We start from the raw sequence: 23,555 nt of genomic DNA on the forward strand, positions 1-23,555 counted from the left end.
TCGGGGCTGCACGTAGCAGCCCCCGAGCACTCGATTCCCCGAAGGTTCGGGCAAGAGTGCTCGGGAGAGGGTGCTCGGGGAGGTGAACAGTACCCCCGAGCACCCGGTACCCCGAGGACAAGGATAGGCATTCTCAGGAGAGAGTGCTCGGGGAGCAGTACCCTCGAGCACTCGATGCCCCGACGACTCAGAAAGACCCCCGAGGCACCCGCCGATGGGGTGTCAGTCAGTCAGAGGTCCGAGGCCGCATTCAATGAGCGTGCGTGGCCTGACATCCCCAACTGCTCCCGTCGCAGTGTCAGTTCCTGCCATATTTTGGCAGAGAGGCGTGGGGCTATTAATTGCACAGGTCCCGTCCCGTATCCTCCGGTGTGTCTCGGGATAACATCGCCAGGATCAAGGCGTTCTGTCTGCCGCCCTGCTGTGGCAGAGGAACAAGACAGGGCGGGCACGCCAGGTTGCTCTGCGGCTGCCCGGTGGGCCCTCTCTACGGCGCCCGTTGCCAGGATGTTTATGGTGACAGGTGACCGGGCGTGCGCCGTGTTTTCCACCCCCTGGTCACTTCACCCAGAAGAAATGATGACGCCTTTCCCAGTCGTGACGTCTTGGAACTAGTGCCCCCTCTTTCCCGTTCGGGGCATGTCGCAGCCGGCGAGTGCTTAAAAGAGTGGGCAGCACAGAAGAGAAAAGGAGAAGCAATCAAGTAAGAAACCGCAAGTATCGAACACAGAAGCACCAAGAACCGAACCATAGACCAACTCAGAGCACAGTCCCTGCCCAAGAATAAGGAGCCTTAAGCCCTTAGTTAGACAAATATTCTTGTAACCAACAGTACCCTTGAGGGACTTCCTCAGGGCAGTTATTACATCCATACAGGAGTAGGGTATTATGCCCCCGTGCGGCCCGAACCTGTCAAAATTCCGGTGCATTTACTTCTCCTTGCACTAGATCAACATCCCCCACCACCGGCCGTTGCATTTGCATTCACTTCCATTTATTCCTCCGACGAACTTATTCAGGATCATCCCCCCGGCCAAATCTCTAAAAAGGGGTCTCTCGGGATCCCTACGACAGGAGTTAATCCTCGGACATATTTCCTCTGTAGTTGCGGTATAACTGACAACACAATTCACAGGTAGACAATATATGATATAATCAACGCAACCATAACATACTTCTATCTACACCATATACAAGATTACTTCTTCAAGTACAAAGCTTATTATAGCACAAATGACATACTACCCAAAAACATGGTTTTCAAACACAAGTTTAGATTATCGATATTGTGATGAGGTGGTGCGTGCAACTACCAAGTTTCATCCCCAAAAATGCACGTCGACAACCTAAGCGTCCTGTAAAATATTTAATAGGGGTGAGACAAGCTCAGCAAGTAACGGCTATGAATAAATACATATCTCACCTGGTTAAGAGTATTTTAGAAACAACCATTTTTCTCACAATGGAAAGCCAAAACACATGAGTTTAAAGAGAATATCTTTCCACTTGACGAAGTATTTGTCAAGAGAACAACAACGACAATCTCCAACACAGTGTCTCACAAAATCATAGCATTTAACTTCCAGGATTCTGCATTCTTCAAATATCATATAAATGTAAGAATGCTATGATGCAACTCCATTTGAGAGTTTTACGCTGGACGATGCCAACCTCTCATGCAACTCTATGTACCGGTACGAGTCACGCACGATAGCAGTGACCGGCCTTTATCACCATATGAAATGCATAAATGCATATGTATACATGTGAATTGACGTCAATTCTTATATTCTTCTTTTGATGACTCATGTTGAATAACATTGCAAATGATTCAGGTCGCCACAACATATTCAAAATCGATATAAAAGACTAAATTTAAGTTCGACGGAATGTAAAATCATCCATGCTCGGAATATATTAGAGAATATTGAATACTTCAATTTTACTTGCAAAGAAGTAAGACACGAATATAAACATAGCACTGAAGTCACCCCCACGTTACTTGCCTTTTATCGAAGGCGATGAAGGAATTTCACTTAGGTACGCCCGGAAGCACTACCACCTGCACAGGTACATTTTAGTACTAAAGCACATCTGAAACACATATAATGAGAAGCGTCAAACCTACGCCTGAAAACGTCGCATACACGTTATTATTTCAAAACACGTCGAACAGATATTCAAATAGCATGATTCTATGTGACATCTCCATTTCATATCCGAATTAGATCTCTCTCTCTCTAATTAAACTTTGCTTAATTGAAGGAAATGGATATTCAATTCAAATGTCACATCTATGCCTCAAATGACAGTTATTGTAAACAAATTAGATTATCGATTACATGATCGACGAGAATTGATTCGATTCAATCCAACCACAAACGTCTAGGAATTACCGAGGAATCACCTTCGATGGAATCGATGAGGAATCCAACAAAATTACGAAATTTTCACTTTCTCCACTTTTCCCTTTTTCTCCTTCTCTCCTTTTTCTTTTCTTTTCCTTCATTTCTTTTCTCCTTTTCTTTTCTCTTTCTTTTCTTTTCTTCTTTTCTTTTCTCTTTCTTTCTTTCCTGGCTTCTTCTTCCTTGCTTCTTGCTTCTTTCTTCCTTGGTTGCTTCTTCTTTCTCACGGCGGCCAGCACAGAGCAGGTGGCGACGGTGCGCACAGCGCCGTGGCGCCCGCCGCAGCAGCGCGCAAGCGCGTCAACGAGCAGCACACGGCGGCGCGTAGCTCTGGCGAGCGACGGCTGGTGCAGGCGGTGGCGATGGACGCGGCCCAGAGACGGTGGCGAGCGCGGCGTGGGGAGCTCGGCGCATTATGGGGGGAGAGAGAGAGAGCACACGTGAGAGGCTCTGGATGAACGCGAGAGGTTGGATGGATCAGGTTGAGGGCCGATCCATCCGGTCTTTATCCAATATATATTTTTATTTTTTTTAAACAACCAACGGTCTAGATTTATTGGGCTTGCTACGGGTCACAAAGTGCTCAGAACGGACGTGTGAATAGCAAAATGGGTTCGTCTCGACGAGATGAACACAACCACGGTTTCCGATTGTCCATATGAGCAACGGATTTAGAAGTCAAATTTTGGTCAAATTCTCCTTTTCTTCTTTTTGAATATTCAGTATTACATTCTCCTCCGCTTAAAAGAATTTGTCCCCGAATTCTGGTGCTTCCATGGCAACAATGGAACGGAGGTAAAATATTTCAACATTTATGACTCACCAGTCTCAAAGAGCTCGGGATACTTCTTATGCATTTGTTCATCAAGTTACCAAGTCGCTTCTTGTTCTGATTGATTTGTCCAAAGGACTCTCACAAACTTGATAGTTCTCCTTCTCATAATTTGCTCTGAGAAATCCAGAATGTGTACTGGGTGGCACTTTACGGTTAGGTCTTTCTCTATCGTGATTGGTTCAACATCAATTTTATGCTCAGGGTCTCTCAGATATTTTCTTAGCATAGAAACATGAAAGACATTATGTACTCTTTGGGTCCGGTAATTCAAGACGGTACGCCAAACTGCCTACTCGGGCTGTGATTAGAAATGGGCCAATGTACCTCGGGCTAAATTTTCCAGAGGTACCAAAACATACAACACCTTTGGTTGGCGACACCCTGAGAAGAACATGGTCGCCAACTGCAAATACTAAGTCTCATCTTCGGACAACTGCATAGCTCTTCTATCGACTCTGAGCAGTCAACAAGTTCTGATGTATTTGGTATACCTTCTCTGAGGTTTGCTGGACTAAATATGGACCAAGTAGTGATCTCTCTCCAACGGAGTCCCAACACAAAGGGGAAACACACCTTCGTCCATACAAGGCCTCAAAAGGAGCCATCCGAATACTAGCTTGATAGCTATTATTATAAGCAAACTCTGCTAAAACTGGGATACAAATTTGGAATGCTGGTCTGAAATGATCGACTTTGGCATGTTATGCAACCTCACTATTTCCTTATATTCAAGGGGGCTAAGTTATGTGTCGAACCAGTCGTCTTCATTGGGATGAAATATGCAGATTTGGTAAGCCTATCCACGATAACCCAAATGGCATTTCTGCCTCGAGGTGAATGAGGCAACCCGATTACGAAGTCCATAGTGATATGTTCCCATTTCCATTCTGGGATTTCCAAGGATTGCATTAACCCAGCAGGTCTTTTGTGCTTAGCCTTTATTTGTTGGCAGACACCACAAGCTGCAACGTACTTAGCAATATCCACTTTCATCCTTTTCCACCAAAAATTTAGTTTTAGGTCTCGATACATTTTGGTTCCACCCAGATGAATTGTATAAGGAGTCCAGTGGGCCTCTCTCAAGATATTCATTTTCACATCTGCCTTTTGTGGTACACAAAGACGTCCACTGAAGCGTATTGCACCATTCTCATCAATGGTAAATTCTTTTGATTTTTTCATCGAAGTCCTCTTTCGAACTTCTAAAAGAAGACGATCATATTGTTGAGCTTCATGAATACGCTTAGGTATAGCAGACTAAATAAACATTTGAGTCTCCTTCTTTATCGTACTAGTAAAACAAAAAGAAATCTTCATCCGGCCCAAATCCAACAGTATAGACATTACTATTTTAGGAACACCTGTTCTGCTAAGAGCATCTGCTACCACATTTGTCTTTCCTGGATGATACTGAATTGTCAGATCATAGTCTTTGATTAATTCTAACCATCTTCGTTGTCTCAAATTCAGATCTCTTTGAGTGAACATGTACTTGAGACTCTTATGATCAGTGAAAATATCGCATGACTCGCCATACAGGTAATGCCTCCAACTCTTCAAGGCAAAAACCACTGCAGCCAATTCTAAGTCATGAGTGGGGTAATTCTGTTCATGAGTTTTCAATTGTCTAGAAGCATATGCGATTATTTGACCTCCTTGCATAAGCACACAATCAAGTCTAATTCAGAAAATATCCGTGTAAACTGCAAAACGCTTGCCACTCTCAGGCAAAGCCAGAATGGGAGCGTTCATTGACTTATTCTTCAAAGTTTGGAAATTGGTCTCACATTCATCAGTCCATACAAATGGAACACACTTCTCAGTAAGTCTAATCATAGGCTTTGCAAAAAAAGAAAAACCTTGTATAAAATGTTGGTAATGGCCAGCGAATCCAAGAAAACTCTGAATCTCTGTTACATTGAATGGTCTTTACCATTTCGTTGCCTTCTCACTCTTAGAAGGGAAAATGAATCCAAGAACACACAACATTTCTTCTAATACTATACCAGCCAATTATGAGACACTCTCTTTGACTAGTTCTAAAACCAAGGCATTAGTTGCCTAGGAACATCCTTTTTGGTGGATGCAATCACACCAAAAATATTGTTTGGCTAACTCCACAAACTCGGGTCAAAAGCCCCAATAAGAATATAAACCTTCTTCTCTTCAACTTCAACTCCTTCACAGGGAGGATCAATTTAAAACCTTTATGGTTCAGGATTAAAGAAACATCAACACTTCACCTCTTTTACCAACATCACTAACTCCAAAAATACGAGTGCGGGTAGATCTACACAAGAGACAGTCACAACGTTAAGATGTAAACCTCCAGTTGGTCATTCTCATCCCGATGTATCACCAAGTCTAGAAGGGGTGATCAAGAGATTACAACCACTTGCCTAATTCAATCCTTCCAAACATCTAACGACTCGTCCTTCATGGTACAAGTTTAGACTTGCACTTTCCAACTTGAACCATCCAGAGGTAGTTGGACCAATAGATAAACTGTGTTGACCGGTATGTTCAGAAACATGCCAAACTGGCATACTAAAAAACTTCACATCTTGCTCACATTCCCAGGCCAGTCATACTATCGGTAACCACACCATAACTTCTTCAAAGTAAAATTGCATGCAAAAACACATCCTCCTCAAAAGTTGGGAAGACATCGGTTAATCCAACCGACAAGATGATCACTGCGGAAAGCTCATGGAGAGGGTTGAAAATATGACTTCTGCAAACTCAACCCTATTAATCCAACTCCAATTTAGTTATTTTGCGAATTTAGTTTAGAAAGCACCATTTGCAACACCAGTTTACCGTCAATAGGTTGATCGTTAGCATACAATGCTTCTCTTAGAAGGCATACCCTCTCCTAAACAGCAACAAAACTACAAAGATACACCCCAACATGGGTCATCCTCTTTCACAACACTCCTTTAAATAGGGGAGCAACCCTTAGCTCCCAAACATAACTCTAATCTCAGCACTTAAATTCCGGAATGAACTCCACTTTTACAACACTCTTCCCTTGAACCAGGGTTTGGATAGACTTACTCCCAATAGAGACAAACTTTCAGCATGTAAACCTACTCAGGCATCTCTCAGTCAAATCTCCATCCTTAGAGAGAACTGGGTCACCAACAAAACTCCAAAACTCTCAAGTCAGAAACTAGTCAATTACTTCTTTAACTTCATTCAATCCACAAGAGCCAACAAGAAACAAAGTTCTAGAATGGATCACGTTAAAAATCTGTCAATAAAACACCACGATAAGCCCTAACAATACCTTCGGTTATTAGGTCAGGAAAAGTTCAGGCGACCTTAAATTTCAACATTCACTCAATGAGCAAAACTCACCAGGTTCAATTGATAATGCTCCAACGGTGACAAGCCAATTTATCATCCTATCATGATGTTATAGGTCATAAACTATTCAACAAACCCTTGATAATGTCAATGCTCCTACAACCCAAGTATATTCTTGGCTTCAAGCTTCAAAGCAAACGAATCCCCATGTCAAAGATGATAGGTTTAGCTAAGCGATATCAGAAACATAACACGATTCAACCAAATCTCTACCTCAGCCCCGCAAGGGCCAACCTTAGGTATTCCAATTGTGAAACCTCACAAAACAGGTTTGAAACAAATGATGCCTCCTTAAGGAAGGTGTCACTCTATTAGCATCACTTCGACGCAAATCAGTTGTTTCAACGCAATCGATAACTCCAACTCCCATAGCCAGTGGACTATTCCACAAAGGCTAACTTAACAAAATAACTACCTCAAATAATCATTTCAAAACATGCATAGATATTCCAACTACAAAAGATTATTCTTAGATATTAAAGAAACTGACACATAAGATATGTAAACATTTCAACTTAAACACGGGGTGTTAACTAATCCTCAAAACATCAATAACTAGGGTACAAGTCTAGCAAAAGATTAGAAACAACTCCCAGAACCCCATTAGGATCTCGCTATCAACACATCTCCACACAATCGGCAAAAAGATCGCCCCGACTCCATGGGGAAAAATTCCTACACCATTCTAATGTTTAGGTTGAAAACATCATCACCTTATCTTCTATGGTAAGGCACACATCGATCCATTTCTCCGACATTCCGAGAATGAATAGTTAGTGTAAACAACATGGGGGCTAGTCCATCTCGTACCCAAAACATTCGCTCTGTATGTGGATAGTTGGATCGCAAACCTAACTCTTGGTCAACCTCACCTAGCAATGCAGAAAAGGCATCATGGGGGCCCTCCACTTAACCCATCTTCAGTGCCATACAACAGTTATGCTATTGATCCTCTGAAGCTTCTCAGGTTCTAATGGCCAAGGTAACAATTTTAATGCCCTGACAATTTCACCATTCCAACGGAACAAACTCCAACAACTTAACAATATATATCAATGATAAAAGACTAAAGAATACTTGGAGAATCAAACAAGTAACTTCAATAATACTTATTTGAGATAGTGAACATAAGCGAACAAAGATAAACAAGACGTATGCAATAAAATGCATCCCATACCCATTCTATTTATGCAAGTGTGTCAGGTTCATCATTCAATTACCTAGGATCTAAAGCCTAGGCTCTGATACCAAATTGTAACACCCTACTTTACAACTAAACATATTTTATTCGAATATGAAAAATTTCGGTAGTATTTCCTCTGTAGTTGCGATATAACTGACAACACAATTCACAGGCAGACAATATATGATATAATCAACGCAACCACAACATACTTCTATCTACACCATATACAAGATTACTTCTTCAAATATAAAGCTTATTATAGCACAAACAACATACTACCCAAAAACATGGTTTTCAAACACAAGTTTAGATTATCGATATTGTGATGAGGTGGTGCGTGCAACTACCAAGTTCCATCCCAAAAATGCACGTCAACAACCTAAGCGTCCTGTAAAAGATTTAACAGGGGTGAGACAAGCTCAGCAAATAACGGCTATGAATAAATACATATCTCACCTGGTTAAGAGTATTTTAGAAACAACCATTTTTCTCACAATGGAAAGCCAAAACACATGAGTTTAAAGAGAATATCTTTCCACTTGACGAAGTATTTGTCAAGAGAACAACAACGACAATCTCCAACATAGTATCTCACAAAATCATAGCATTTAACTTCCAGGATTCTGCATTCTTCAAATATCATATAAATGTAAGAATGCTATGATGCAACTTCATTTGAGAGTTTTGCACTGGGCGATGTCAACCTCTCATGCAACTCCATGTACCAGTACGAGTCACGCACGATGGCAGTGACTGACCTTTATCACCATATGAAATGCATAAATGCATATGTATGCATGTGAATTAACGTCAATTCTTATATTCTTCTTTTGATGACTCATGTTGAATAACATTGCAAATGATTCAGGTCACCACAACATATTCAAAATCGATATAAAAGACTGAATTTAAGTTCGATGGAATGTAATATCATCCATGCTCGGAATATATTAGACAATATTGAATACTTCAATTTTACTTGCAAAGAAGTAAGACATGAATATAAACATAGCACTGAAGTCACCCCCATGTTGCTTGCCTTTTACCGAAGGCGATGAAGGAATTTCGCTTAGGTACGTCCAGAAGCACTACCACCTGCACAAGTACATTTTAGTACTAAACCACATCTGAAACACATATAACGAGAAGCGTCAAACCTACACCTGAAAACGTCGCATACACGTTATTATTTCAAAACACGTCGAACAGATATTCAAATAGTATGATTCGATGTGACATCTCCATTTCATATCCGAATTAGATCTCTCTCTCTCTAATTAAACTTTGCTTAATTGAAGGAAATGGATATTCAATTCAAATGTCACATCTATGCCTCAAACGACGGTTATTGTAAACGAATTAGATTATCGATTACATGATCGACGAGAATTGATTCGATTCAATCCAACCACAACGTCTAGGAATTACCGAGGAATCACCTTCGATGGAATCGACGAGGAATCCAACAAAATTACGAAATTTCCAACTTCTCCACTTTTACCCTTTTTCTCCTTCTCTCCTTTTTCTTTTCTTTTCCTTCATTTCTTTTCTTTTCTCCTTTTCTTTTCTCTTTTTCTTTCTTTTCTTCTTTTGTTTTCTGTTTCTTTCTTTCCTGACTTCTTCTTCCTTGCTTCTTGCTTCTTTCTTCCTTGCTTGCTTCTTCTTTCTCACGGCGGCCAACACAGAGCAGGCGGCGACGGCGCGCACGGCGGCGTGACAAGCGCGGGAGTGACGCGCAAGCGTGTCGGCGAGCAGCACACGGCCGTGCGTAGCTCTGGCGGGCGACAGCCGGCGCAGGCGGTGGCGACGGACGCGGCGCGAAGACGGCGACGAGCGCGGCGTGGGGAGCTCGGCGCACGACGGGGGGAGAGAGAGAGCACACGTGAGAGGCTCTGGATGAATGCGAGAGGCTGGATGGATCGGGTTGAGGGCCGATCCATCCGGTCTTTATCCAATATTTTTTTATTTTTTTTTTAAATAACTAACGGTCTAGATTTATTGGGCTTGCTACGGGTCACAAAGTGCTTGGAACAGACGTGTAAATAGCAAAATGGGTTCGTCTCGACGAGATGAACACAACCACGGTTTCCGATTGTCCATATGAGCAACGGATTTAGAAGTCAAATTTTGGTCAAATTCTCCTTTTCTTCTTTTTGAATATTCGGTATTACAACAGCTTTTCAAGAACCCCACCCAAAACACTCCAACGACATCTAATATGAAACTGGAGAGAGTAACTTTTAAGGAGTAGTCATTCTTCGATGAAATTTGATGGAACCTTGAAATTATAATTGTTCATTTGCACTATTTTCATGAAATTGTAATATATACATTTTAGGTAATATTGGGGGAAAGGTCCAGGCCTGCAAAGAAGCTCATATATCAAAATAGCTCATGTAAATGCCTAAAAGCCTCTTATAATATTTGTACTCATCAAAAACTGGAAAGGAAGATTTACCTCTCCTCCCCCATCTATATAAAGGGGTGGAGGTTGATTCCAATCACCTCCACTCTTCTCTCCTGGCTCGGAATGAACCTTTTGACTACTGTATAGATAAAAATAGTTCCAATAGTTAACGACGTCAGTGGGAATCCGGTTCCGAAGAGAGCGAGTAGGCCTTCAGACCGCCACCTCGAGCGAGGCTTCGCTCACGGCCTTCGGACCAGACGGGCGTGTCAGCCTTCGGATGGGCTTTGCACGAGGGCCTTCGGCCAGCCGGGGCTCACGCCGCGCGCATGGGCCTTGCGGCCACGTGCTTCGGCCTTCAGGATCGGACTTCGCACACGCAACCGAGGTAAAAAGTCCCTTTTTATTTCAAGTAAAATGTTTGTTGCTGATCGGGTTCAAACTGGTTTTGCACGCTGGACCTAGCTAGCGAGCCATCGGTTCTTTTCGTGCTGCATTCTATGGAGTAGACCCTTTCTAAGTTATCTGTCCATAGATGCTCGGGGCAGCCGACTGAGCAGGTGGTTAAGCCATGCTTCGCTTCACTTGGGTAAAAGCGTTTGGCTGCTTTGCTTGGCCTCTTGCACCTAACGTGCTTGACGTGCTTCGTTTGGCCACTTGGCTAGAGGTAATGACCACTTCCATTTACTCAGTCTACTTTTATTTTAGTGTACCATATTATATCTCTATATATTTTGACATGCTGCAGGCCTACCAGTCTATACAACATGTGGTTTGAAATATATACTCTTGCAAGAGTACAAGAACAACCTTGGGTAAACAATTTTGCCCCTGATGCATATGATTGCACCGTTTAAGCATGCTTAAGTGGTTTTGGTGAGGCGACGTACGGAACATGCCCGTGATTGTCAGATATCCCTGGAATGCTCCTACCGGGTGCGCTAGCCTCACAATTGTCAGGATCTAATTGCAAATGACCGAGCGGATAGGGAGTGTCCTCTATTTTGACAGTTCATACTAGTGGCTTCTCCTATCATACATTGTCATTAGTCTGCCTTTGTGCGCTGGTTAGTCTTGAGGTGTGCACGTGCCGAATGTGGTCATGTGTTAATTCCTCACTTGCAGTTCAGATTTTACTTGTCATACGAGCGGCAGCCGAGCCGAGTGGCTCCTGGAAGCTGCCGTCGGGGGAGCGATCCGGTTTCGAGTCCCGGCGCTGCCCCCGGGCGCTTGTACAGTCTCTGTGCGACTGTGTGAGTGTGAGTCTCGATTCTGAAAAAAAAATATTTACAGTTATATATCATTGTGTCATGTCGAAGTATCATTTGTAACATGCGTGTGATGAGGCATCCGTTTCTCGTGCGCGCACGTGATCAAATGTCGAAATATCCTCTTCTTCACGTGCATTGCATCAATTTGTATATGCATGTGTTTCACATATATGCATAGATGTTTAATTTTCATTTGAATGTCGGCGGAGGCACCTACTTATGTGCGTGCGTTGCAGTCAAGCACCAAGACATTTGCTCTTCATACGCATTTGCATGCCCGAGTATTCGCTTTCGCTCGCCTGCATTTGTGTGTAACAAACTGCTACTCCATGCATTGCTTGCATTATCTCAGTGCGTTGGAAATTTTATTCTTACATTCGTGCATATTTATGCCATGCACCAGTTTAATTCTTATATGCAATTTTTCCCTTTGCACGGGGGACTTTGTTTCCACCATCAAGGCTTTAACCCTTCGCATAAGGTACTTCATTGTTACTTGCCAATATGTTTACTCTTCGCTTACGCACAATAAATATGCATCGTGCCATTTATTCTTCGCTTGTTACCAAAGTGGCTATTTGTTTTGCGTGCTTGCATTGCATACGCGCCGAAGCAACTATTCTTACCCTCCACGTGTTCGAAGCAAGTGTTCTTCACGCATTGGCATTACATATGCATCAAATTATTTACCCTTCGCTCGTATGTCAAAGTATTTATTTTTCACGTATCGTGTTATATTTGCATCTAAGCACGTGTTCTTCACGTGAATACCGAAGCATTATCTTCTGTGTACTCATTACATAAATGCATAGAAGCATTTGTTTCTTTTCATATGTAGGATATATACCCTTCGAATAAATGAATAAACGAATGAGAGTTCCTTATCAAAGTATTTATCTCCGCATACATGTATCGCATGTACCCTTTGCTTGTGTGTCAAACGTTAATTTTTCACGCGTTTGCATTACATTTGCATCGAAGGGCATATTTTTTTTGCATGAACGTCAAAGTATTTACCTTCTGTGGCTTTGCATGGTATAAATGAATCGAGTACTTGTTTGTGCCCTTCGCAAGTATATGAATGTTTTTATGCTCTGCTTGAGGGGCTATTTCTTCCTCCCATGTAGGTTTTTACCCTTCGCATGATATAGCTCATTCTTACATGCTGAGGTGTTTACTCTTCGCATACCCGCATAACATATGCATCGAAGCCCTTATCTTCGCATAATTGCCGAAGTGCTCTTTGCGTTTGCATTACTTATATGCATTGAAGCGTTTGTTTTCGCATATGCAGGTCCTTACCCTTTGCTCGAGGGAATATTTATTCTTTATACATAGGTTTTAACCTTTTCATGAGAGCTCTTATTGCTCATATACATGAATTTTTAATCTTCGAAGGATAGGGCTTATCCCTCATAGACTGAAGGCTTTGTTCTTCGTTGGTACATTATCATTATGCTAAAGCATTTACTCTTCAATTGTACTTTTTGCACATTTATTTAACGCATGCATAAAAGATAGGGGTTAAAAGTGCCTGCCCCCGCACCGAAGGCAAAAGAGACCTAAAGAAAAAGCCAAAGTGCTACTAGTCCTTAAAGCAAAGGCAGCGCACCTCTTGACTTAAAACAAAACATGGAGGCTAAGAGTGCCTACCCCCGCACAGAAGGCAAAAGAGACTTTTAGGAGGAAAAAGCCAAAGTGTTGATAATCCTTAAAGCACCTCTCGACTTAAAGCAAAAGACGGGGCTAAGAGTGCTTGCCCTCACACTGAAGGCAAAAGAGACCTTCAGGAAGAAAAAACTGAAGTACTGCTGGTCCTTAAAGCAAAGGCAGTGCACCTCTCGACTTAAAACTAAAGACGGGGGCTAAGAGAGCATGCCCCCGTACTGAAGACAAACCATGTCTTTGGATTACATCAATGCATTTAAGTATTTATTCTTCATGTGCATGCCTTGAAGCATTCATTAGTTATTACGTGTTTTTTGTTTCTGAAAAAGATGCGAAGCACATTGTGTCATGCAGGATAGCAAGTTGAAGTGCCGCTGGTCCTTAGGTAAAGGCAACTCACCAATTGGATTAAAAGGCGGACAAAGGCCCGCAAAAGAGGACTGGGCTGCTGCTCAGCTTCAGGTAAAGACAACGCTCCACTCGGACCTCAGACCATAAGTCTTAAAGACACGTCCCTTTGCGCTCCGTGGAGCCGAAGGTCCCTTCGTACACGGTCCACTACCGACCAACTTTGTCGATAATGGTTACTCCTTCGGCTATGTTGGCAGCTTCGGCATCGACTCAGGGAGTTGCTCTTCTCCTTCAGCTTCGACATCGACTCAGAGGGAGTCGTTCTTCGCCTTCAACTTCGGTATCGACTCAGAGGGAGTCGTTCTTCACATTCAGCTTTGGTGTCGACTTAGAGGGTGTTGTTCTTCACCTTCAGCTTTGGCATCGATCCAGAGATGGTCATTGTCACCTTCGCCTTTGACATCGACCAAGATGGGGTCGTCATCTCCTTTGTCTTCTACTACGTTGACGACACTCCAGATGGAGTCATCATCGTCCTCACCTTCGACATAGACTCAGGAAGGAGTGATCATCACCTTCGGCATCAGCATCGACTCAGAGGGAGTCATTCCTCACCTTCAACTTCAGCATCGACCCAGAGAGGGTCGTTGTCGCCTTCGCCTTTGACATCAACCTAGACGTTATCGAAATTGCCTTCGGCTGCGATGACTATGCCTTCGTTGGCTCTGACTACATCGACCAAAGGGGCTTTAGCCATGATGCCTACGCCTCCATCGGCTCTGACTGTCGACTAGGGGGCTTGGACCACGACGACTACACCTCCGTTGACTCTGACTATGTTGATCAGAGGGACTTCAGTCGCGATGACTACGCCTCTATCGACTTTGAAGTCGACCGGAGGAGGCTTCGACCGCGACAACATAGCCTTCATCAAGCTTGACCATGTTGACCACTCGAAAGTAGACGCCGACCACTGCTCCATCCATGATGACTTTGCCCACGTTGACTTTGACTACGTCAACCATGTGGCATCCTTCACCACTCACGAACACCAGTCAAGAGGGGCTACGGAGGATACCTGGGTTAAAATCTCATCATGGGTCCCAAGAGTTTGGCCGGCGCATGTGAGCAGAGATGCGAAGACATCATTGACTTGGCGAGCCACGATAGCAGCCCTCACCAAAACCTACTTCGTCGAGGATGGAGAAGTACATTTGACTTCCGCTATGGAGGAACGCCTGCCGAAGCCTTAGCAACAACTTTCGCCAGAACCCCCCTTCGCCAAGCAGGACAAAGAGTAGTTATAATAGTATCTAGCTCTAGCAATCATGTAAAGAACCTACCGATGTACATGCTCTTTTCTCAATGCCATTTTTTCCCATTGGGTTTTTAGGATGGAGTTTTTAGCGAGACGTACATAGCAATAATAAGTCTGAGCCTTTTCCTAGTTGTAGTTGTTCGTCTCGCTGTCTCATCGAAGCTTACAACTAAGGGGCTACTGTTGGGGGAAAGGTCCAGACCTGCAAAGAAACTCATGTATCAAAGTAGCCCATGTAAAGGCTCAAGGGCTTCCTTGTAATATTTGTATTCCACCAAAGATTAGAGAGGAAGATTTATCTCTTCTCCCCCACCTATATAAAGGACCCAAGAGGTCAAAGACAAGGGCTGATTCTGATAACCTTCACTCTTCTCTCTTTACCCGGAATGAACCCTTCGGCTACTATAGATGAAAATAGTTCCAACATGTAAGAACGTGTATGCCAACTAGCAGAGTATGAGCAGAATTTTTTCAGATTGCTCTGAAAATTCTGCTCTCAATAAGCTGAAAATTCTGAAATTTTTTGCTCATACGCTGCAAAAGTGTTCTGAAAATTCTGCTCATACTCTGCAAAAGTATTGTAGCCATACTCTGCAAAATTCTGCTCTCAATAGTATCTAAGGGGGAACTTGTTCGGTGTACACAAGTATGAGCAGCATGACAAGTCTGCTCTTGTTTTCAGCCAATTGCATGATCAGAAAATAAAACCTCTAGCTCTCAAGAAAATTGAACAAGTTGCATGCTTTGCTTCATCAAACTAGTCAACAAAAGCCTATGCTTACTTTGACCAGCAATCCTTCTTTCCTTCAGATGATGCTCTTATTTGTACAGAAATCAATATCACATTCAATTTTGAAGCAACCTTGAAATTGCACATAGTTCTTTACAATACAGACATACAACTTTTACATTACAACCATATTCATTCTAACTAAAAGTATTGTAGCCAAATTGAGCCTTTGCGAACAGTTTGAGGTCCCCCAGTTTGCCATCATCTTTGCATACGCAGGCAATTTCTTCCTTCTGCATTTCATCACTTGTCGGAAGGCCCATCTTCGCTAAGCTGTCATCTTTGCTCTGCACCAAGCCAACATATTTGTGCAGTAAAACTGACAGCCTATATGCATCCATGTTAGTAAAGATTTGTGTAGTTTTATCACAGCCAACAAATACATACTTAAACCTATGTAGCTAGGTATTTTCAGCATGTTCTTACTAAGAAAAATAGAGTACTGAATTGTTCTGATCAGGAGTTACTTATGCAGCATTTGACTTGAATGTAGTGCTACTCTTTTTGCTCCATGTGCGCCTCATGTTCATCTCAACCTCCTCAGTACTAGTGTTAGAATGCCTCATGTGGATGGGAACAGCATGAGCAAATACGAAGAGTTTCACACCTATAAAGTTGATCACAAGAATTTTCAATAGTTAACATAGTGCCTAAATTATGATAAAAATATTACGACTGGCAATTAATTGCTTGGTCCAGAAGACAAATGCAGTATATGCATACAGAATATTGCAATTCCAGGGCACTATCAATGCCAAACCAACGCTTCTTAAAATGATCTTTGGATCAAATAGGCAATGACTCATACCATCCTTTCCAAGGTAGAATGGAAATGAGGAGTTTTCAATATCAGTAGAGACGAGAAAAGATTGGAATATTGCTCCACTAAAAATTAGTTATATATCAAACCCAACAAGTACATATACCAGATATCCAAAATACCTTTTTCTCCTATTGGGAGATCTCAAGCACCTCTGCCCACAAGATCTGCAAGGAGAAATCAATTCCATTTTCCAAACAGTATCAGCTAAAGCCCATCTCAAGCACCTCTACCTACCCGACCAACTCTGTATGCATCTGCATCAGCCGAAGTTGCCACACGAATACCCCAGATGGATACAACTGATTTGATTTGCGATGGGATCAGGAAAAAGGACGAGATTATCCACCTGGTGCTTGCGATTTGGTCATCGGATGGGAGTGTACTCATCGCCGCCGCGTGTAGCCGCCGCCATGGCCAAGTATCCAGTCCAAACGACCGCGGCGGGACCAAACGAAAACCTGCTACAAGGGAGGAAGAAGCGGCCACCGGCGCCATAGATCTGCCGCACTGCACCACACACCGAGCTGCCGCGATGGAGCGCCACAGGCACGTCCCTCGCTGGACAGGTATCTTGAGGTTGGCTTGCTCTCGGCTCGCTCAAACTGCTGCGCTGGCTCGGCTAGTGCGTGGACGCGCCCGGGGTTGCTTTGAGATGCACACAGACGTGTATGTGGCGGGCATCCGGGGCATGCTGCACGAGGGGGGTTATGCAGCATGCCGGCATAGAATTTTTTCCGGCCTGTTCGTGTGCTATTTTGAGCCTGCTGCTGCACATCTTGATGATGCCTTTTGCTGCTGCTAGTAACTCGTATTAGACCTCTCTCTGTCTAGAAAAAATCTATCTTATTAGAGTCTTTGCTTTCATTTTGTCCATCCAAGTCCGTTGGACTATTTTCGAATTCGTCTTTGTCTTACGGGTCCACATATCCCTCATTAGTCAGCTATTTCCCTCCAAAATTTGTCTTTGCATGGTCAATCTATTTATGTGGTTCTTGATGCAACTATAGTACTATACCATCTGTTGAGGATAGTTGTTAAGGACCTTGACGGCTCTTTGATTTCGTTAGTCTATGCCCATAGGCTCACGCCTCTCGAAGGTCGTTTTCTGACTTTTAGGCTTCAGAGTAATCACCTCTCGGAGCCGTGACTCCTGAAGCCTCCATCTTCCGAAGCCATGCCTCCCCCGGAGCCCGTGTCTCCGGGACTCGGGCAGGCTTCCCGAAGGCTACGGGGTAAGCCATCGGGCCTCAAGAAAAATCTACCAGGAGAGGAACGTCGGTCATCCTTTGCCTGCAAGGATGTCATCGACATTAATTACCTAGGCTAGTGGGCGCCGTCCTGACACCCGGTACAATGGAGGTTATCCTGACACTCGTGACATCACAGCACCGGGCTGCAATTGGCGACCGGCTCATCCCTCTGGGTACAGGTTCCCTAATAGTTATTATGGTAGATATTTATCTTCTATAGAGGGTAAAAAATAGTTATCCAGGATAAGACCATGTAACTTGGTCAGATCCTGGATATTTTGCACGTAGCGGTAACTTGTACGCTAAGCTACACCCAACCCTATAAATAAGGGGCTATGGTCATCTGAGCAAGAGGGTACACTCAACCCAGCATGGAGGAGCACAATCACAAGTCTTCCTGTGATACTCCTCCTAGTCTGGTCCATATTTTTACTATCAATACATCTGTGGTGTTCCTTCTGAAAAGATCTAATGGCCCTAGAGGGAGGTAAATAGGGTACTAATCAAAAACTAAACCAACTATCGATTTCTAGAGCAAGGAGCAACCTTAGCCTAGAATGTATAAAAGCAACTAGACGACCTAGCAAGCTAGAAAGATAAGTACAAACATGCAAGTATATAGAACATAAGTAAAGTGCGGAATTGAAACTTGCATGAAGGAAATGCTATAAGTAAAATGCGAAATGTAACAAGAGTAGGGAAAGAGAACACCAAGTTTTTCCCGAGGTATCGAAGAGTTGACATTCTCCACTAATCCTTGTTGGAGCATCCACACAAGGATGTCGCTCCCCCTTGAGTCACCAAGACTCAAGTGCTCACTAGTGATTGTCACTTCTCCATCTCCAGATTGGCGGGCATCAAACCAAGTACACGAGCTTCCTGGGGCTCCCACAAGACCTCCAAGAGCTCACCGAGAATACCACCAATCTCTACGACCAGCTAGGTGTTGCCAACCACCAAGAGTAACAAGCTAACTGGTTCACTTGATCCCAATCAAGCCTAAAACAACAGCTAGATGCACACTCACTACTCTTGAAACACTAATGGAGTCCTTAATCTTCAATTAAGAACTTGCAAATCACTTCAAGTGCTCTCCCTTGCCTCTAGATGATACACAATATGTATGAATGCTTCTGGATTGCAAGAGAGATGAATGAAACCAAGTGAGGAGGTATAAATAGGCTAGAGTCCAAATCTAGCCGTTGCCCAACTACTCACTTTTTCTGGGAACACCGGATGGTTCGGTGCACAAACATCTGTTAACACCGGACAATCTGGTGAGTTAACTTTTTCCACATACTGATTTGACAGTTGTCAGTAGCCGTTGCAAAATGCTCCAGTGTTCTTCCATATAGCATCACCGGATAGTCCAGTGAGTTATACTGCATTTCCTCCGAAAATACCAAGCTTATGTTAAATAGTCTTGTGATGACTCATTTAAGTCATCGAACAATCCGGTCAGTTCAACTCTGATTTTCTCTAGAAAAATGATCCTTCTGTTAAATAGTCCGGTGTATGAATCCTTCAGATCACCGGACAATCCGGTGCATATAACTTCAAATTTCTCTGAAAAATGACTCTTCTTGTTAAATGCTCTGGTGCAAAATCCCTTCCATCACCGGACAATCCGGTGAGTTCATTTTGAATCTTCTCAGAGAAGAAAAATGGTCCGGTGAGTATAATCCTTCTCACACCGGACAATCCGGTGAGAACAATCTTCCTGGAACTCGTCCAATTCAATTGACTTTGAGTTCTAACTTCTCAACTTCTCACCCATGGATTTCTTTGAGCTACCTAGTGCTAGATTTTCGCAAGTGTGCATCCAACTATATCTAGACTCAACTAGGTCAAGCTACAACACTTAGCCCCCCTTTATCGTACGGTCAAAAGACAAAACAAGACCTATAACTACTCTAAATGTCTTTCATCACCTTGTGACACTTAGAACTAGAAGATCCTTAATCTTGACGCAAAAGTCCTTTGATCGACCAATAGAATTCCATGAGAGACCAAGAAAAACCATTCAATCATTGTGAATTAAAGAATTTGATTTCCTTCAAAACATATGCATTAGTCACAATGATATGGTTGTCATTAATCACCGAAACACTTACCACTTACCTAGGGGCCTAGATGCTACACCTTCCTCTTGAACTTCCTCTCCAAGCTTGAGTCTCCTCCTTAGAAGAAACTCTCGCCGTACTTGCTGGAGCAAGACGATCTCTTGCTCCAACAGTGGCGTCGTCCGTGGGGACTCAAACACAGAAGTGCTAAGAGAGTTTGGATGCCACCCAATAAGAAGACAACCAAGGCCGCGGCGACGGCAACCGACCCCCCGATCACACCTGTACGATAGTCCAGGTGACTAGGCGCAGGCCGCACCGACGACAACCCCCCAACCAGGGGGAACGAGGGCCTTACAACCACCGCCTACCCAATCATGACCATAGCTGCGGCCAGCACCGAGGGGCTCCCTACCCTGGAGACCCAGCAGCAGCAGGGCGGGGTCCCCGCTGCACCCCTAGGGGCCGCGGCTGATGCCACCACAGAAAACACCATTCCATCCGAGCGTCAATCACGCTTGGCGGCACTCCTGACCCGTATGGAGGAACTACAAACAACCCAGCGGGTCAAGCAGTAGGCTACCCGCACGACCACCACCGCCCCCCATGACGACCGGCACTATTCTGATCTAAGCTCTATGGGCCGATGAACCCTTTGACGCCAGGGCCCCGCACGTTCGGCCTCCGGAGCCCCCGGAGCCGACGTCGTGAGGATCCCCTACAAGACTACGACTCTCCCTTACAGCCCGACCTGCAGAGGACGCCCTTCCCGGAGGGCTTTCAGACCCCAAAGCTACCTAAGTTCAGGGGCGATTCAGACCCTGATGAGTTCGTCCGGTCCTACGCCCTCGCCATAGAAGCTAACGGGGGCGGACCGGCCACCATGGCTAAATGGTTTCCTCTCGCCTTGGAAGGGGTGGCCATACGCTGGTTCTAGGCACTGAACCCTGGTGCTATTCACGCCTGATTCCAACTCTGAGACCTATTACACAGCAACTTCCAGGGCACCTTCGTTGAGCCAGTAACCTCCGGAAGCCTGTTCACTATCAGACAGGAGCTGGATGAAACCCTCTGGGATTACTTCTGAAGGTTCTCCCAGACCAAGACCCAGATTAGGGGCATATCGGACTCTTCGGTCATCGATGCCGTGACACAGGGCCTGGCCGAAGGCCCCCTATACGATCGGCTGAACACATGGTGGAAGTCCTCATCAGCAAATTCGAGGAATACGCACGCACAGAGGAGGAAAAACTCCGCCGTAGGTGCTCACGAGCTACCGAGACTTCCCGTGTCAACCCGAGAAGTCACACTCAGAGGCTGGACCATCACATGCCCCCTCTCCCCCAGCGAAGAGGGGCTTCGAGGAGGCTTGTGAGGAACCGTCCAAATAATATTCTAATTAATCACCAGGAGGATCATTATTCATAATCACAACCTCGATGATTAACCAGAATATCATCCCGGCAGTCCCGGCACGTGTTTTGTGCCCAAGATCGGAACACATGTCTTTCCAACATGTACATCACAACAAAGCTTAAGAAAGAGCGAGTAATTAACATTATATTACAAGTTCTTAAGCATGCAACAAGTTATCACAATTTACAGCAAAAAAGAGCTAGGAGGAGACTAAAATTTGCTCAACTCCTAACTAGCAAAAGAACTAAGCAGCGGAAGACTAAAAGCTATACAATAAAAGGGGGATGGAGCCATATGCCCTTCGGCTCCATCACAAAAGCACGACCACACCAGAGTAGGATGCACTACTCTTACCCACCACCTGCATCGGTGGGCACGAAGTAGCCAAACACCGCCTCTCCCTCAGCAATAGGAGTAACTGAAAGTGCAGGCATGAGTACGAAGGTACTCGCAAGACTTAAACCATATAAAGCACATATACATAGCTCGACTCCAAGGATTATGCATTGATCATTAGCAAGGATAAACCACAGGTTAAGTAAAACATATGCACTAAGCATCCAAGACATATGTGTGAGCGACTGAAACTTTACCAAAACATATGAAAACTACCCTGCATCTAACAACTGAACAAGTGTAACTGTAATAACATGTATATCAATAAGTAACAAGTGCCCACACCACCATCTCCCACATATCGAACCACAAACCATACTCAAAACTTTACGACCGGGTGCAAATGAAACAATAGCATGCTCATGACCGAGAGCGCGGCAGTTCGAACTGTTTATACACCCTGCAGGGGGATACTCCTGGACCCACATGACACGATGACCATACGGCTTGTGCCACCAGCCAAAGTGCACACAAGGGGGTACTCGTGACAACCTTTCCCAACCAGCCCCAACCGTGTGGGGCATGCATCGCTCGGCGCGGCGGTACTAGAACTACTCCCGGAGCAAAATAGTACCACTTACAAGCCCGTCCGCTCACACCATCGATGTTCAGGCCCCACAAAGCCACAACAGCGAAGGTATTCGGCTCGCCTTACCATTAAATTGGCATGTGGTGAGTAAGGTAAGTGCTAAAGCCAACTACCCCGACGATCGGCCTTAAATGATGCAAGCAGCCTACGATGTCCGATTTTCCTCTACCGACCTACCCAGGGGAACTCCACATCCGGGCAGGACAAAACACCATCCTAGCACCGCCCACACCTCATCTCATTCTCACCACTCATACAACCATCTCAACCTCAACAAGTGTATGTAACCATAAGGAGGTCCTATGCTCACGAACAACGGGATGCGCCGTCGTTCGACTTCTACCGAATGACCTAAGCATGGCTAAGCATATAAGTCGAACTCATATCTAGACATTGACAACACCTCAAGGCTACAAGGAATGTAAATACACAAGTATTCAAAGTAGAAGAATGCAATTGGCATAGGTTGTACCCATTGGTACCCGACACTGACTCACTAAACATGCATACATACATAAGTATATTTCATCAATTTTAGACTTATCCAATTACACAAGAGGGATCAATATGCTTAGTTGCTTGCCTTGCTGTTTAGGTGGCTGCCCAAAATTTCCTTCGCTCTCCTGGAACACCGGCTCGACGTTCTCTAAAAAGAATAACGCGTGCAATGCCATGAGTATGGATGAAATGCCATGAAAATATGCTCTAAAATGTAGGAAATGTTTTTTACCAACTAGAACAAGTCATAAGAAGACTAGCAAAATTGGTTTCATCCATTTTGGACTTGTAAAGGATTAATGGTGAATTAATGAAGCTTAAGCCTAATTAATTAGCCTCAAAAAGTTAATTAATTATTTTCAGGATGGAGATATTTTTAGAAGTATAGGATGTTACAATTAAATAAACAAAATTGGTTTCATGATTTTTGGAGTTTGTATGAATTAATTATGAATTTTACAAGTTATCAGCAGAGGAGAAAAATCCTCTGACGAACAGTGCACATACTCCGGTCTAGGCCGGATACTCCGGGGTACCAGAGTCTCCGGATGACCCTCCGACAGCGGCTCTCTGTTATTTCCAGCTGGGGGCTCGCCCGGAGACTCCGGACTAGTCCGGAAACTCCGGTTTAGGCCCATAAACGCCCGTTTTGAGCCGAAAAAGTCCCGGTTTGATTTGCGATCTTCTCCAATCCAAAAGGGAACATGTTTGAGCTAGTTCAAGGGTCCTAGAACTCACTTAACAACCTAGAAACTCCATTCCTAACTCAAATTCATACAATTCCTCAAATTAGGTCTAAAACATCCAAAAATACCCAAACATCACCACCTAGCTCCAAATTCGGATTTCGACCAACCAAATGCGTATCCAAAGCCATGGGAAGCCTAGAAGACTTACCCAAGGTGCTTTGCCGATGTTGG

At 44.0% G+C, this 23,555-nt stretch overlaps 1 long non-coding RNA gene across 1 annotated transcript; it reads right to left on the bottom strand.

Annotated features, from left to right (window-relative positions):
• Positions 1-15,584: 15,584 nt before the first annotated feature.
• LOC133888890 (uncharacterized) lies at positions 15,585-17,088 on the bottom strand. The gene is made up of 3 exons (XR_009903842.1): positions 16,770-17,088; positions 16,543-16,587; positions 15,585-16,207 (listed from the first exon to the last, which is right to left on the bottom strand). It is a non-coding gene; the product is annotated as an uncharacterized LOC133888890 (long non-coding RNA).
• Between the last annotated feature and the right edge of the window lie 6,467 nt (positions 17,089-23,555).

This window comes from Phragmites australis, chromosome 13 (genome assembly GCF_958298935.1).
Source record: "Phragmites australis chromosome 13, lpPhrAust1.1, whole genome shotgun sequence".
Taxonomy (NCBI): Eukaryota; Viridiplantae; Streptophyta; class Magnoliopsida; order Poales; family Poaceae; genus Phragmites; species Phragmites australis.